The 15,929-nt window shown below is 44.2% G+C and overlaps 2 long non-coding RNA genes and 1 pseudogene across 2 annotated transcripts; 2 read left to right on the top strand and 1 right to left on the bottom strand.

The window, feature by feature from the left end:
• The first annotated feature begins 10 nt into the window (after positions 1-10).
• On the top strand, positions 11-3,407 carry LOC144114043 (uncharacterized). The gene is made up of 2 exons (XR_013310943.1): positions 11-197; positions 3,139-3,407. It is a non-coding gene; the product is annotated as an uncharacterized LOC144114043 (long non-coding RNA).
• On the top strand, positions 1,195-2,262 carry LOC144116388 (uncharacterized; annotated as a pseudogene).
• Positions 3,408-4,206: 799 nt separating the features above from the next.
• Positions 4,207-7,611, bottom strand: LOC144114034 (uncharacterized). The gene is made up of 2 exons (XR_013310941.1): positions 7,519-7,611; positions 4,207-6,845 (listed from the first exon to the last, which is right to left on the bottom strand). It is a non-coding gene; the product is annotated as an uncharacterized LOC144114034 (long non-coding RNA).
• Positions 7,612-15,929: the final 8,318 nt, after the last annotated feature.

The following is a 15,929-nucleotide window of genomic DNA, read 5'->3' as shown; positions in this document are numbered from 1 at the left end:
TGAAAGGACTCTTGAGTGCTTGCGTGGTTTGTGTGCTCGCACTTGTGTAGTGCCTGTGCCTTGCCGTAATTAATTGACCATATGAAAATACGCTTTCATTTCGCGTAATTTATAGGTTCGTCGAGTGGGCATATGGGCATTTTCCTCGTTGGTGTGCGCTCATCCGTTTCGAACCTGCATCCAGATATCCGCGGCAAGTTAGTAATGTGAATTCATTACAACGTGTTGCAATGGTCAGAAATACGATCAAGCACGGTGGTTCTGCAGTCCCCGAGGCATTGGTCAGTCGAAGCGAGCAGCGGTCCCATACGTACAGGGTCGTCCACCCTGAACACGCGAGTGCGTGGCTACGCTCTCTGGAGGGCCGCTCCGTCCGACACGGCCACTCATCGCGGCCGAGTGGCGCAGAAGTTGGACCTGGGCGTGGCGCTTCGCGCCATCTGCCACTTCGCTTCGATGCACAGCCATGTCGGACGCAGTGGCCCTCCAGAGAGCGCAACCATGCGCTCGCCTTACGACAAGAGAAGAAGGTTCCTAGTGGCACGTCGACAGGACCAGATGGTATTCTGATTATGTCAATAAAAAAGCTGGGACCGAATTCCAAGCAAACATAAAAAGAGGTAGTGAACAAAATGGTAGTGGATGGCAAAGCCCCCAATGAATGGCGATAAAGTAGAATGAACATGATATATAAAGGAAAGGGGGACAAAGCTGACGTAACTACCGACCTATAACAGTGACGTCTATGATCTACAGCCAGGGTGGTGATGCAGATTATAAAGGACAGACTGCAGCCTTGGGTGGAGAACGAGGGGGTGCTAGGGGAGCTATACAAAATGGGTTCCGGAAACAGGAGGTTGGAGAAAGGAACACAGACCCCTATGGCTAGCATTTCTGGATATCAGGGGAGCCTACAGCAACGTTATTCAAGAGGATTTGTGGGACGTACTGGGCATATTGGATGCGGAAGATGGAGTAATTAATCTTTTAAAAGGTATATATAAAAGTAGTGGAGTGCTTATAAAATCTGAAAAAAAAATACAGCGGGGGCTTGGGCAAGGATGTCCTCTGTCTCCTTTGTTGTTCATATTGTACCTTCAAGGGTTGGGAGACCAAACTAGAGCTTTTTTCAAGCAAGGAGAATGGATTCAACAGTCATTACCGAGACTAATGTATACGGATCGTGTAGTGCTAATGTCAGATAACAAGGAAGATTTGCAGAGGTTGATAGACATTTTTGGTGCAGAGGGATATAGATTAGGCTTCAAGTTTACTAAGGAAAAATCTGCAATCATGATATTTGATGAGGGCGGCGAGCATAGAATACAAGAGTTCACACTAGAAGTGGTGGATGAGTACACGTATCTTGGGGTGCGGATAGATAACAGTGCTAAGTATCTGACAGACCATGAAAAATATGTAATGAATAAAGCTAGTAGGAATGCAGCTGTCATGAAAAATAGGGCTCTGTGGAATTACAATAGGTATGAAGTGGTAAGAGGGATCTGGAAAGGGTTGATGGTTCCTGGCCTGACTTTCGACAATGCGGTCCTGTGCACGAGACCAGATGTTCAAGCAAGGTTCGAAATCAAACAACGCGGCGTAGGGAGGCTAGCTTTGGGAGCGCATGGTAATACACCAAATCAGGGAATACAGGGCGATATAGGATGAGCGTCGTTCGAGAGCAGAGAAGCTAGCAGTAGGATAGCATTTGAGGAGCGATTGAGAAAAATTGGGGAAAAGTGGTGGGCTAGGAAAGTTTTCAGATACCTGTACGTAAGGAATGTTGACACAAAATGGGGAAAGCGAACTAGAAAATTGACAAGCACATATCTGGACAGCAGTCGGGGGGCCAAATCAGCAATTATCGGTTAAGAAAAAAAGTTTAAAAAAAACAGAGCTCTGTGGAAAACGGGGATGCTGACGAAATCGGCACTGGGAGCATACCGGATTTTTAAGCAGGAAATTGCCAAAGAAAATATCTAAGATAATTGCAGGGGAAGCTCTTTGTTGTTTGAGACCAGGACAGGAGTTTTGCGGACTAAGACTATATATAGAGTCAGGTACCACGAGATAGAAATGTGCATTGTGTGCGGAGAGGAGAAGGAAACGTCTGAACACTTGATACTTCTCCGTAAAGGGCTTCACCCTGCAGTGGAAAGCAGCGGGGCTAACTCATTCAAAGCATTGGGGTTTAAGGACAGTGAAGGAAAAGTAGATTTTAAGCAGGTAGAAGTAACCAAGCGAAGGTTATCTGGCTGATAGCTAAAATCAAGACAAGAGTAAAATCTTCTTCACTACTGGTGCGATCCCACAGCACGTCGATCCAGCATCATCGTGCAGCGAAATCCTGCACAAACAGCAAACAGTTGCATCGTATAGCGTGCATGGTGCATGGACTACAATGCACTATGCAATAGGCGGGACTTTTACACAACAGCTTGCACTGCCAGTGACACCTCGACTCCACACCCCCCTTTCCCTCAGACACCCCATGCAAAAGTCAACAAGTGGGCTTTCCCGCATACCTTAGTTTACCAAGAGAAAGTGGAGCTCTTGCTAGAACTGTGAAGCCGATGAGACGAGTGCTGCGAATGTGGGCATTAAGAATGTATCACATTATGGATAAAACAAGAACTGTGGGCCTTCGCACTGCGATTGTTCGAAAGAGGTGGTCGGCCATCTTATTCTCATCACAGGACATATGTGGGAAGATACACCAACAGAAATGCGCAGGAGGTGCAAGCCTAGCAGCGTCTAAATGTGACCGGCCCACATGATAAACGACGTGAAGGCAATGCCTTTGTAGTGTTTTCCTAACATTTGCTGCTTGACTGATTTTTTTATTGACTGTACAGAGGGCAAAACACTCGTCTAGAACGACTGTACTGTGTTTTTCATCTCCCAAAGGCTCTGCGATGAGGAAGGCAAAAAATGACAATGAAATCCTACGAGTTTAACTGCACACAATGTTTAACTGTTCACACCATTTTTAAACAAATGTTATCAGTAGATATCCCGTGCTCAGCCCGAAACACGCCCAGAATGTATTCTAGGGAAGTGTTTTGCCCTCTCATCTGCTCAGGTATTGTGCTTTTTCCACATCTGTAATATAACAAAAAGCGACTATCTTTTCAGTGTCTGTCAGCATTGCAATGATCCACCAGCTGAAAGCCTTCCAGACCATATCAGCAGTTCCATGATTCACTGGAACAACAAAGCTCTCAACTGCACAGAAGTCCACTACACAGAGCAATGCCAGGCTCTGCACATGCAGTCGAGCAACAAACGGTGATGCATGAGTGCACCTCATCACACTGCTGTCACTCTAACAAACAACAATGCGCATCCACTCCAAAACTGTGCTGCATCCATGTGTCATCTGCTTGTTGACTTTGCACCTATGGTCAAACCTGTCCCAGAACATGGTGAGCATTGTGCACTATTACACCGCAGTATATTTCACATGCAACCACCATGGCGGTTCAAGGCTAACAACCTAACAGCAAAATCCCTCTCCTGTAGTTCTGCTGTGTAAGGTATGTAGTGGTATGCGTGTGAGCACTCAGTTAACATCACCCATGGTGATGATGCATTTCAAAGTTGAGAGGTGTACGCTAAAAAAAGTCACTCGTGCATTGTGTGGAGTCAGAAACGATTCCTCTCGTGTCGAAATTTTAAAACAACAAACGGGATCCCTGTAAGAACCATGACCATAATGATGCTGCATACCAGCTCTTTCTCCTAACATGCAAACTTGAGCCAGCAGAACTCAAAAGCACCCGATTTGCTTTTTATGCACTCGGAGAGGGCATGGTGTGTACAGAGTTGGCACTGTAACTAGTTTATTTTATGGGGGTTTAACGTTCCGAAACAACTCAGGCTATGTGGGACGCCGTAGTAAAGGGCTCCAAAACTTTTGACCATTTGGGGTTCTTTAGCGTGCACTGGCAGCAACAAGTACACAGCCCTCAAGAATTTCAGCCCCATTGAAATTGGACTGCCGCAGCGGGGATTAAGTCCACGTCTTTCGTGTCGGCAGCCAAGCACTATAATCACTAAGCAACTACTGAGCCACCATGGCGGCGGCTCAGTAATTGCGATGCGCTTTGTAATCATTCTTTGAGTACACAAGCTATAAATTCTTTGAGTACACAGCTTAACTTGTATATGCCGAAACTTCAGCGATCTGAAAGCAATCAAATATTTTTCAATACAACCGTTTATTTCACTCCCAAATCAGAATCATCCTTTCACTGGCAGAAATATTTTGATGAACACCAACTTTCCAGCTGTCCTACAATGCAGGATATTCTGCAGATTCACAACCTGTCAAACATTTGACATAGACTCTAAAATCGCATTTCTCATCATACGCGGTGGTTTCCTTATGACAATGGACAGAAATGATTTGTTTTTATTGCAGAATTACAATGTATTTGACGGACTCAAATTTCAAAACTGGTGTCCAAAGAAGACTGTTCGACCTTTCTGAACATCAAAATACATAAAGTAAACAAACTCAATACAACCCGTGCACAGGAGAAGGTTACACCCTCTTGAACCTACGCTAGCCAGCACAAGTTTTTGGTAAATAAACTTTCAAAGTTACTCCACACGGTGTCCTGCATGTAGGACGTGAGGCATATATTGGTTAACTGTGCTTGAACTTCAAAGAATGCGAGTGCAAAGCATGGGGAAGACTGCACAATGTGTGAAAGAGAAGAACAGGGGTTATTCATTTGAAAATCACCTAAAAGTTTGCTCATTGATCTTTATTAGAACGAATGCATGCAACGGCAGGTAAATGCACAGTGGTTGAAAAAATGAGAATTTTGAACTTTTCGCCAAAGCAACCAACAAAACAACCACAAGTTCTTGTACTATTGGTAATGCAATGCTATCAGACAAAATAGCCTTGTCGTGGGGAACAGCACTGAGTGCTGAAGAGGGTCCTGACAGCAATCGAAATATAACACTAAAAAAATGGGAGAAGCAGCTTTTATGAAGCAGGCTAGCCAAAGAACTACACTGCTTTTGAATTTTAATGAAAACTATGTCAGTTAAGCAAATTTTACAAATATCCAGAATGCATTCAACATTTTGCAATAGAAACGAATAAAATACTAATGTGCACTAAGCAGTTTCACACAACTGACCTAAATTATGAGCTTTATTTACACTAAAAGATTACAATGTTTTTCGAAGGCACTAATCAAAGTACTTTTTGTTTCAGCAGCCACGACCCTTGTGGCTTATCATGAGCACCTTATGTAAATAAAGAAGGCTTTCTCAAGTAACACCAACATAACAAAGAAGCTAGTGCAATGTGAAATGGTCACAAACAGCTGGTATTCTAACAGACAAAATAGATTAAAGATGGTGAGAGAACAATGCTCCATAAATATTGTGCCATTTATATAGGGCAGAGACAGTGCTCTAAGAAATGGTGATGCAGATGTTAAGTGAATTGTTTTGTCGGCTCTTGTTCCAAAGAACACACAACTCCAAGACAGCAAACACAAGACACATCATTTTGAGGCTGGACACCTAATTGTCCTCTCATTCCTGCCACTAACACTGCTTTAAAAAACACACAAAGATTTTCACAGCAGCAGCTTTTTCTGTGTTGTCATAAAAACAGCAATTTGTTCAGTGATATTAACAAGTGACCTTATAGTTAAGCTCACAAAAATTATCTTGCTCAGGCTTCAAGACTAAAAGAAATTGTTGTGTGACCTTCACCCCCCAAAATCTCTTCACTGAGGCAGGGTGACTAGTGCCAGAAAATTCCTCAGTACGTTTTTGAAAGTCACTCTCCAACAAAAAGTGATGCCATTTATGCATGACTGCGATTTCATTTCCATTATGCAAGTTTAAGAGCATAGCAGGCTCACTCTCCATTTTCAGGAAAGACTTGGAGCGACAGCGTGGGTGTTGTGCAAGGGCAGAAAAAATGTCATTTTCCGAAAAGTTTGTCGCAATAAACAAAACTTGCTAATGTAATTAATGATGAAGGTTAGTTACCAGCACCTTTCATGGGGTATTCAGTTAGAACCTTGTTAGCAAGTATATCAATTGGTAGCAATACACATATACTAGGGGCATCACAGACTACTGCCATTATTTATGAATAGCCTCCTTGTGTTGTTTCAAAGCTGACCTCCGTGCAAATGCCTTTTGGCACAAGTCACATTGGAAGGGCTTTTCGCCCTTATGGGATCTCTCATGCCTCTCAAGGCCTAAACGCGTCGTAAAAGCCATGGGGCACAGCTGGCACTGAAACGGTCTTTCACCAGTGTGGGTACGGATGTGTAGCACCAGGTTCTGCTTCTGTGCAAAGGCCCTACTACAATGGTCACAACGGTAAGGACGTTCACCAGTATGAGTCCGCTGGTGTCTCACCAGGTTTCTCGGGTTTGCAAAGCTGCTACCACAGTGGTTACAATGCTCAGGACGCTCGCCCGTGTGGGTGCGCTGGTGTATCTTCAGAGAGTCCTTTCGTGCAAAGCTGCATCCACAGTCTTTACACTGGTATGGGCGGTCGCCTGTATGAGTGCGCCGGTGACTCTTCAGATTGGGTATTTGTGAGAAGCTGATTCCACAGTCATTACATTGGTATGGGCGGTCGCCGGTATGGACTCGGAGATGCACCACAAGCTCGGATCTTGTTTTGAATCTCTTGTTGCAGTCGGTGCATTCATGCAGCTTATTTCCTGTTGGTTTACCCCTGTGGTTACCCATGCCAGAAGGAGCAGACTCCATGCAGTGGCTCACAGGGTGTCTTTTACTGGTTGAATCTTGCATGGGAGGTGTGCCATGGGCGCTCTGTGGGGCTACTGAACCTGTGTTGTACAGACAGAGTACTTTAAATAAAATGCAAGAACCAACAATCCACAGTTCGCTTACAGTTAGGAAAAAAGTTGAATGCGAAGAGCACACTGATCAAAGCTGTGGATGTTTATCAGAAGTTTTATTCCACAAATCAGGCCTGAAACAAGATGTCTCTACTCTTAATTCTGCACGCAGGCAAAAAAACATTTAGGCTGCAAGAAATTTTATCACAGCCAAAAAATAGGGCACCCTTTGAATTCACCCAAGTTGGTGCATTTGATCTTTGCACTTACATTACTGGCATTAAGAAAGACACTGTCCGAACTCCACCCAAGTGAGCTTAATAAATAAACAAGGGAGTCAGCTATACTTAGCTCAATGCACAATGCAATTTTTTTTTATTTGCTCCTCAGATAGTATCTAAGGAGGCCAAGGCTCAAGTCTAAAAGCATGGCAAGGCCTTGGTCCCTTGTACAATTTTTTGCATCAATAAACAGAACTCACAGTGGTGACAGTTCGGTGAGTAGTACACATATCACAGAAAGCAACTTTCCAGAATATCGAAGGCACATATAATCGTCATTCATCACAGTTCAGTAAAGTGAAGCTGCTGTATCCTTGAATCTATTCATTCAAAGACAGTCTTCAGGAAAGGATATATGGAGAAAAGGTGCCGATTCTAACCTGGCGAGTTATGTCCAGAAGGTACACCATGTTCGTGGTTTCTGGAGATCAGACCTGCATGTGAAAAGCAGATTACATCCACTGAGACAAAAGATTACACGTGCAGCAGCTCATGTTGTGGTATGTGCATGACACTGTGAATATGGAATACAATCTCGTAAAACAGCCTTTCAAGGTTGTGTAAATTCAACAGGGAGAGCCTGAAAAGAAGAGTTCCAAAGCAAACATTCTTGACTTTTAACTATGCATGCAGATGATTGCTGCTCCTAAGCTCATGAAAAACTGACAATTGCCTACAAATTAGAGACCTATTGGAACCGAGTCAACAGCCATTACATTGACAAATGATGTTGCACGTTTTCTGGCTTCATGGGAAGGACAGTCTCTAGACAGGCTTAAGAACTAATGAGTGCCCGTTATGTTTAATGACACAAAACATTGATACAGCCATCATTTCATTATTAAACCATTTAAAGCTAATGAACTGTGCAAAGGAAAAAAACTTTCAGAGCATGGCTACCAGGAAAAACATCCAGGTTACAGCTGCCTATTGATGTTGCCAATATGCCCAACACGATGTTCCGCCTCCATCGTCTCCAAGAGTTTAATTAATCAAGTCAGTAGAACCACATCTAAACTGCACACTACTGTTTTTTGAGTAAAGTTAGAGCATTCGATATTTACTCGTTTAATGCCTGCACCTCCAATTTTTGGACAAGGAAAAAATGAAGAAACTGTTATGACCGAGTTTCACAATGCACTTCTAAATGCTGATCAGTTCACCAATGCGCTGTTCTGAAAAAGGTTTAAGGTTACCAGCTATTCTAACACCATGGATGGCACAAAAGAAGCCCATCTCTGGGAACACACTGATGAGGTGAGGTCATTACAACAGCAAGACTAGGAGCCGAGGATGACAATGGTGAATTTTCATGGCGCAAGGGCAGCTCTGGTCAAATAGCAGCATGGCATCACGCACTTTCCTCTAAACAAGGTGGTTCAAACACCTATTTCCAAGCATTCCACCCAGCAGATGCCAGGGACAAAGCTTGCGTTTTGTAGCACTGGTGGGTATCCAGTGGCACTAGGCATCCAGTACCGCACATCCTACATGTGAGGTGCATGCTCCAATGGTAAGACCATCATTGTAGAGGCAGTGAACACGGCGACAGGTTGCGAATAATAGTGCGACTTGTCAGCTTGTCATCAGCTGCTGCATTATTCTGAGCATAATCGCAGCACTACACTGGTTTTACAGAAATTTTGTGCTTCATGAAGGCTTGACTCATACAGGGCCCTAGTCGGGCAACTAAAGAAAGAACACTGCAGGTCATCAAATCTGGTAAAAAGGGTACTACCTTGACAAAACAGATGCGCATAACAAACAGTATTACAAGAAAACTGAAAAAACTTTGTTACAGAACACCCCATAGAGCATAATTTTACCTGCTCTTAAAAAAAGTCTTAAAATGGAATGTAAGATGTCATAATGCAGGCTAAATGCACACAGCAAGAAACACTGTTTCGAAATAGTAAGTAATGCTATGCACATCACAAAATGAGGTCATTCACTTGAGACCAACCACAAGGAATCGTATTGCACTCTTCAGCAAAGCTAAAAAAATGCCTATAAAGCAGTGAACAGCTGCACATACATTAACATATAGAATAAACCACACGATACTGATAGCACAGATAGTCTTCACAAAGCCTCAACCAGAAGACAAAGCAACAGTGTGAAGTAATGGAGTCAAGGCCATACAGCACAAGAATATTGAAGTGTCAAACACAGATGCACCAAAAGGCTAATTCAAACGCATGCAATTTTCACCTTTTTGACGTTTCAGCTCTTAAAAACAAAGAAAAAGACAGCATCAATGAAAAAATCAAAATCAATGTGCATGAATAACATAACTATCATATAGCATCAATGAAAAAATAAATGTGTATGATTAACATAACTATCACACAATGTCCACCATAATTACATTTTGTGCTCCTTCATATGTCACATTAAGTTTTTCACAATGACCATCACCTCCGTTCCGGAGTTCTTGTTTTGGTCTCTGCATAACAAGATGGGTTCTGATTTGTCATATTTTGCACCAAAAATAAAGGCATCATTTTCTGCAATTTGCATTTTTATTTGAGCATAATGTTTTGGAACTAGTGATCTTCCTTTATCAAAGCTGAGCTCAAGATGCTTATTTTGTTCAATTCTCCAAGTCACAAATTTACAAACAGACATGCACCATCTAAGTGACACCAGCACAAAATTTCTTCCAAAAGTATGCAACATTTCCTGTATGTAATAACTGCCCTAAAATATTAACCAGTTTGACCCACTGTCTTCTGGAATGCCCCACAGCCATTAAACCTCCTTGCCTCTCCACCCCCTCTTCATGGAGTGCCTGGCTTGTCCAGGAAAGCTGCAAGACCAGCTGGCGCTTGTTCGTCAGGTCCCGCTCCCTCCATGGTCCTTGATTTTGAGTGACCAAATACAGTGATTCTAGTACTAGTTTGGTTTGGTTTATGGGGGTTTAACGTCCCAAAGCGACTCGGGCTATGAGGGACGCAGTAGTGAAGGGCTCCGGAAATTTCGACCACCTGGGGTTCTTTAACGTGCACTGACATCGCACAGTACATGGGCCTCTAGAATTTCGCCTTCATCGAAATTAAACTGCCGCGGCCGGAATCAAACCCGCGTCTTTCGGGTCAGCAGCCGAGCGCCATAACCACTGAGCCACCGCAGCGGCTGATTCTAGTACAAGTACTGCTAAGCGCACACCACAAGAGTATACACAGGCCGGAGGTTGCATTTAATTGCGGTACGTAATCACGTGTTCTGTATGTGCCATGACTGAAATGGGAATCTCATTCAGAGCCTCATTTAAACTGTTCTACCAATGTATGCCAATGTTTTCTGCTGCACGACTCTCGAGCTTAAAAAAAAAAGGAACCTGCTGCCCCCTCAGCATCAGTAACACATGAACAGGCCACAATGCAGCAATTCATTATTCCCGTTATTCCCTCTCCTTTTTCAAGGCAGTCATTTCTGTGGAAAAAATTATACTGTTTACAAAACGAGTCCACTAAACAAAATTTTTCTTTTGAGGACGAGCCCATATTCCTCGTCTAGATCCCTGTAATTACAACAATTACATCAAAACCATTTTCATCTCACTTTGTACATAAACACAATGCACTGAGATCACTGCACATGCTATTTTTCAGGTTATGAGCATCAAGCAATGAACACATGGAAGGCTGGCAGGCCGGTACTGAAGGTTTTTTTTCCTCTGGAATGTTGTACATCTTGGCTTATCAATAATGGCCTGCAAAATAACAGAGAGAAAAGGAGTGTCACTTTAAGAAGAACAGAAATGCCACAAGCACCAGCACTTGTGTGCTTTTTTGTGAACGGCAATGCACAGAGCAGTAGCGAGCATTCCAAAAATCATCTAACAGATTGCATCATTTTCTTTCTTCCCTAGGCACAAAATGTGAAAGGATAGGGTCAGAACAAAAAGTGCAACTGGCATTGTATTAAAGTATGAACTAATATTTGAAACAAATGTTTTCTACCAGCTAAGACGCAATGTCAATAGTGTTATATCTAACACAGCTGGTCTGGATAGTTCTCTAGGCAAAGGCAGACGGATTTCTGTGAGCCTAACTTTGCACATGCATATGTGATGGTATAGATATGCACATGTTCTCACGAATAGATTGCTTTCGAAGGTTCTTCCTCAGGCAGGATGTACACTTTGTCCTCGTAATAGTGCTCCTCATAATTGTAAAGTCAAACAGAGCATAATAGCCTAAGCAGAAGTCTGTAAAGCCACAAGCGAATTGGTCATATGCTTTGTGAATGCAGCACGTAAAATGCAGTAGGCACTTCTGTATTTGGTTGTGTTTATGGCTTAATGCAAGTACAAAGCCAGATAATACTACTGGGGATGCAAATTTACATGTTTTCAATAGTTAGACACCTGTGAAGTAAGAGTTGGAAGCATTTTGAAAGGTTAATGCTTGGCAGCTTGTAGTACCAGGACTCCATTTGTCTGTGACATCAAGCAGAGCAAGACAGAATAAGTATGCAAAAACCCAATTTCTAATAGCGGAGGTGCCCACGCACTCTATATATCCAATAATCACAGATTTTTTGCAAGTGCTGAGAATCGGGCTTGTTGGTTAGCGGCTATATTCAAAACAGAGCAAGGACGGGGCACAGTGAGGAGACACGAGCACCGAGTACCAACTGGTTTTATTCCAAGAAGCTCAGCGACACACGTTATATAGGTTTGGCAAGCTAAGAACAACAAAAAAATAATTCCAAAAATTGCATCATGAATGAGAGAACGGCACGTGCCCAGCTCGGCTACTGACAAGATCTCAAAGGGGAAGACACAAAGAGCAACAAAACAAGTGTAAACACAGCAACAAAAAAATTTATAACAATGTAAATGCAGCTAAAATCTAATGACAATGCATGCACCAGAAACATGATGATGATATCAGAGGGAGCCACAAAACGAGCAAAACAAGTGTAAACAAGTAACAACAAAACATTCATAACATTCATAACAGTGTACAAGGCAGCTAGAATTTAGCGGCAGGACGTGCGTCATAAATCCGATGATCTAGAAATGTGATTTCCTAGGGAAACAGGGCGATAGACGGTCGGCTAATAAATGATGTTCTTCCTTCTTAATCATGAATGCTTCCCATATATATGCCAAACCTATGTGTGTTCCTGAGCTTTCTGGAATAAAACTAGTTAATAGTGACGTGCTCACAATGCCTCCTTACTGTGTCCCGTCCTTGCGCTGCTTTAAATGCAGTAGATTGGCATCCCAGTATTAATTGCAATGGCAGATTACCTAACTTCAACAGCCACAGGTAATAACAGTTATTTGCACGGGAGCAGTGCTTTTAAGAGCGAGAAGTGCACTGGGTACCAGATAAAAATTTTGTTACAGGAGCCGGGATACATTTTATCATAGTATGAAAAGGGTTGCAGGTGACAGGGATGATTTCCATGCTTGAAAGTTTGTTTTACTGCCTGTACCAAGTTCCAAGAGCGGACCCAGAATGGTATTGCACATACTTTAGTAGGCTTTTCCTGCTTGTCATATTAACACCGCACCTGGTTGTACCGGACACCGCAGCAAACTCACTTCTTCATTGGGTGTGGAATTAGGATGCCACAGAAATGCATACATGCAAGAATAAAGTAAGCACAGTGTCTGTTTTGCCAGCACCCAAGAAGATAACCAGGCCAAAATTCACCTAGGACATGCAACTGATTAAGTACTTAGAAAAATGTGCGAACAATTTGCTTGTCTCAGCCCTACATTTTCAAAACCCCTGCTTATTGCAGGAACAGCAGATGACCTTGGCAGCAAAAAGGCTGTCAATCCATACAGCTCAACACAGGCAAACGCGAAAGCAATGAGCACAACAGAAATGCCACAAAGGGTCGTAAACCTTAGCTCTCCAAAATGGCCTGCACCCCATATATAAATGCTGCCAAGTCAAGACCCTCTATTCGTCACAAATTACCCAGAAGGATTCTGATGTGCCTAACTTGGCACACAGTTATCAGAAATAGAAAGCAACAGATACACAATTTGAAAAAATATGAGCCATAGGATATCATCTGCAAAGTTTGCCAGCAGTTGTCCATAGAGATTCCTCCAGCATCCAGCACTCCTCCTGAGAATATGCTTGATTTGCCTGCAAAATGACACACAGAAAAGCATAATATGCACAAGGGAAAGCCTCAATTACACAAAAGCAGAGTTCAATACAGTAGCCACTTGTACATGGGGAAGGTGTGGAAGGCAATCCACATTTACTGGATGTTCCAGTATCCGCGGTCAGTGAACCGGCGGAGCGGGCTGTCGGCGTTGCTGGCTAGGCCTGTTGCCAAAAGCGGTCTGTGTTGCACGAGCGAGAGGTTCTTCTTCAACAGCGCTGCTACAGATGCTCCCCCCGTAGTGCGATGCGCAATAAAATAAAAAATAAAAATGGTATGTACAGGTTTCATGTCGGGAGGTCAGGTCAGAAGTCGGGAAGGCTGTTGGGCGGAAGGAACGACCTCGGGTGGTCGAGGCTGGCTGCATCGCAGAGGGCGAGAGGAGCCAAAAAATGATGACAGGAGAAACAGGCGGGAAATGTCATCGAGCAATGGGAAGCGAGCTAGGCGTGCTGCGTCGTAAGGTGAACTGGTGGGGCCGGCAGTGGGGTTGAAGCAGGCCAGGAAATGCCAGTGCCGAGAATGTACCCGCGCCATTATTTACAGGCGATATGTGCTGTGCACTGGCTCAGTGGGTGCAGGCGAACATACGGCGTGCGGAAATCGCCGCCATAGAAGGGGATGCCTCAGCAACTGGGGACGGTGAAACGATGGCGCACGGCACTGAGCTGGAGATCTGCTGCGTGGGACTCGGGCTGCCGTGCAGGGAAGTGGTCGACGAGGAGCACCGGCTTTATGCAAAAACGAGCTCACTATGGCAGTGGGACGGGTGGCTGGGGGCACAAGAAGCAAGTCCGGGGCGTAGTTGTCGAAATGGGAAGGATATGGTAAAGAGCTGTCTCGTCTGTTGCGGAAGCACAGGCACTGGTGAAGGCGCCAGCTCGGCAGGGATACATAGCAAGCATGTCGGGTGGCGCGTTAGGCGCGAAAAGGCCCTGGGGTGGCGTGCATGCGTGCCTCGCAGCAGGAATGACAGTTGTGCTCACTGTGGTTGGTCTTGAGGTAGCAGGCGAACTTGGGACTAAAAGCGGGTCCGGACCTGGTTCGATAAGAGGGAGCTGCCGGTGATGGCCTAAAGGCAGGTGCCACAGCTGGGAAGCAGGGCTGGGTAGGAGGTGCCCAGGGACGGGAGCTCGCAGGTGGATGGCCGTCTGTAGGGACCGTTGCAGCAAACTTGGGAGAGACCATGGTGTAGTACAAGGCAGCAGGGTGCAAAGGTGGGCAAGAAACCGATGCGTGCTCACGGGGCACTTGCCGAACCACTGGTGGGGGCATATACGGTGGCGGCGATAGTAGAGAGACCGGTGTGAGGAGGGATGCCGACGTAGGAACGGGCGACGATGAGGGCGAAACAGTTGTGTTAAGCAGTGCTCACGTGACTAATCCTGCATGCTGGAATAAAACACTTACTGAACTGCAGCTGCAAAAGCTGCAGACATGGTACTCTTCTGGCACGCCAGCAGAGCTCTGAACAATGGTGCGTAGATTTCGACCATAATCAGTGCTGTAGCATCGATAAGATGGATAATCAAGTCATCAGCAGAGCGCCTAATCATGCATACTGCACTATGTGTGATACATACAGGTGTAAGAGTTGCCTAGAGCCACAAGTCATTGTATCACAAAAGCAAGCAGATTCATCAAAGCCTCAGAGAAACATTCCTCATGTGTCCAGAAAAGGGTTGTGGCACCGAAAAAGACAACACATAGCAAGCAAGACGGGACAGGTGAAACTTCTAACTGTTTATTCACCGCGAATGCGAATGAATATAAGGACAACAATCAAGATGAGTAGCAAGAATCACACAGGCCCGCGAGGCTTTTACAAAAAAAGTGAATAAAAGATAGGTGAGGCACACACGTATCTCACCCCCGTGTATCTAAAAAAGCAGTTTCATTCTTATAAATGGGGATAGAGGGGGCACTAACTCAAATCGCTAGTTTCCTTTAATATAGAAGGCCTCCAACAGTTCACGGGCTGTCTGGTCCTTACTTCTGTTTAAAACCTTTGCTTCTTTCAGCCTTGCCACACACTTAATCTTCCTTTCTTCTCTGCAGGCTTTACAATGATGCAGCAAATGAGAACCAGTGCCATTTTGTAAATGCCGTTTATGTTCCGCTAATCGGCCGTTAATACAGCGGCCGGTTTGTCCAATGTACTTCTTTCCGCATGTGAGAGGAATCTGATAGACGACTCCCACAGCACATTTAACAAGCGGAGCTGCATGTCTCTTTTTACATTCAGTTTTGTTTATCTTGTTGGGATCACTTTTAACGCACAAGCCAGCCAGTTTCTTTGGGGTGGAAAAAACCACAGGAACCTTATATTTTTTGCCACATGCTTCAAACTGTGTGCCACCTTATGGGTGTACGGGATGACAACCGGTCTACTTTTGCTTTTGGTGACCTCATCTTGGCCACCTTTTTTACTATGGCCTTTCTTCAATTTTCGCAGCAAAGCTTCAGCTACGGCGCTTAAGATTGATGTTAAAAACCCTGCTTTTCCCAACTTCCGAATCTGGGTTTGAAAGTTTTCCTCTGCTTTATGGCAACATGATTTCTTCAGCGACACTTCCAGGCACATCTGAGCAATGGCACGCTTTACTGTCTTTGAATAGGAGGAATAGGAGAGTAGCAATATGCATTCATG

Source organism: Amblyomma americanum, chromosome 1 (genome assembly GCF_052857255.1).
Source record: "Amblyomma americanum isolate KBUSLIRL-KWMA chromosome 1, ASM5285725v1, whole genome shotgun sequence".
NCBI lineage: Eukaryota > Metazoa > Arthropoda > Arachnida > Ixodida > Ixodidae > Amblyomma > Amblyomma americanum.
Note: the sequence above shows the minus strand (reverse complement) of the source record. Positions and strands in the feature narration are given on the sequence as shown.